At 34.0% G+C, this 1,686-nt stretch overlaps 1 non-coding gene across 1 annotated transcript; it reads left to right on the top strand.

The window, feature by feature from the left end:
* Positions 1–489: 489 nt before the first annotated feature.
* On the top strand, positions 490–600 carry LOC121214378 (small nucleolar RNA R71). The gene has a single exon (XR_005909961.1). It is a non-coding gene; the product is annotated as a small nucleolar RNA R71 (small nucleolar RNA).
* The last annotated feature ends 1,086 nt before the right edge of the window (positions 601–1,686 follow it).

The raw sequence follows: 1,686 nt of genomic DNA, 5'->3' as shown, positions 1-1,686 counted from the left end.
ACATTACTTCGAAGGAAGACTTACTTATCATTGTAAATAATTGTTTTGATCATAAAAAATATATGATTATTTGAGTTTTCTTCAAAAACAAAACTAGTGCACCCTACGGAGATACACTCGGTCGAATAAACCCTCTATTAAGCAACTCTTGCAACTAAATCTTAAACTCTTTGAGCTCATTTACTCACATACGACAAGGCGTAATTGACACCGGTGCAATACCAGGATAGAGCTTAATATCGAACTTGACTTCACGATTCAGCTTATTCTTAATAATCAAATTATTTAGCTTTTATTGTAGCAAGTTTCAAACCATATATCAATTGTTGAATTGGCCACTAGAAGGAGTTTAGTGCCATGTTCTCAATGATCTCATACACATCCTCGTACGTTCTGTTCATTACGGCTCCTCCTACTACTTCGTCTAATCCAGATCGTGTATTTGCATCCAACCCATTATAAAATATCTGCAGTCACATCTACTCAGGAAATCTATGGTGCGGGCATTTTTGAATCAATATTTTGAAACGTTCCCATGCCTCATAAAAACTTTTGCCCTCTATCTGTCTAAAAACAACAATCTCTCACCTTACTTGGACTACTTTGCTAATCGGGAAAAACATTTGCAAGACCTTTCCGGTGAGTTCATCCCATGTTGTGATAAACCTTGGTGCCTACGAGTCTAACCAGCCTGATTGCTGAGCCCGGATACTAGGACACTACACCACCATTACGCATCGTATACTTTACAAATAGTCTCCTAAGTAAACAATTGTCATCTTTTACTTATAATATATATAAGTTATGATCATACATTCACCACTTATCGTTAAACATGCCATACATACTTTAAATGTGCTAAAAATAATAATCGTACATGTAATTGGACCATATAGTAAAATTTTCAAAACTGTTACGTTGATACCGAAGATATGGTCTTGATAATTCTCTCAAGTGGTATCAATACCGCTTCGAAAAATGATTCCAAAATAGCTTACTGTTTCTTGTTTAAAACCCAAAATCTCATAATTTATCGGTACTTCTGATTAGGTACCGATAATTTCACCTCGTGTATTGATACTCGTTATAAAATGTCGATAACAACTCACAGAACTAACTTCTTGCACTTCGACAATAAAAACACAACATATATCAAAACACAGATCATTCCAAATTAGTTCTAAACATTATGCATCAATTGTTTCTTAAAATAAATACCAAAATGTCTCAAATAACAGTCCCACACATCATGTTAAAAGTCCACAAATTTCCCAAACATAATGGGCATGCAAACAAATAAAATCATAGAAAACTAACTTATGTTCTACCACATTGCCTTTTATTTGCAAAACATAAATAAACAAATAACACCTACTATAACAACTAAAGTTTATGCCTTGGATCACTCATCGAGACCACACTTCTCACACCGACACTACTTATCAGCAATGGTTAAAAAGGAGTGGGTGAGCTTAACAAGCTCAGTGAATGCTCAGAACAAACACTATACAACCAAGTCATTATACATTGACTAAGCAGGCATGTCACATTTTCATCAGATTTTTAACTCTAATATCATATTTCACACATTTAATCCTCTCTCATTTATACTATTACACGTTAAACACATGATTATTTAAGCACATATCACATCACATGTTATTCACATTTGTTGATAGTTTGGTT

This window comes from Gossypium hirsutum, chromosome D01 (assembly GCF_007990345.1).
Source record: "Gossypium hirsutum isolate 1008001.06 chromosome D01, Gossypium_hirsutum_v2.1, whole genome shotgun sequence".
Taxonomy (NCBI): domain Eukaryota; kingdom Viridiplantae; phylum Streptophyta; class Magnoliopsida; order Malvales; family Malvaceae; genus Gossypium; species Gossypium hirsutum.
The sequence above is the reverse complement of the archived record's forward strand: the minus strand, read 5'-3'. Positions and strand labels throughout refer to the sequence as shown.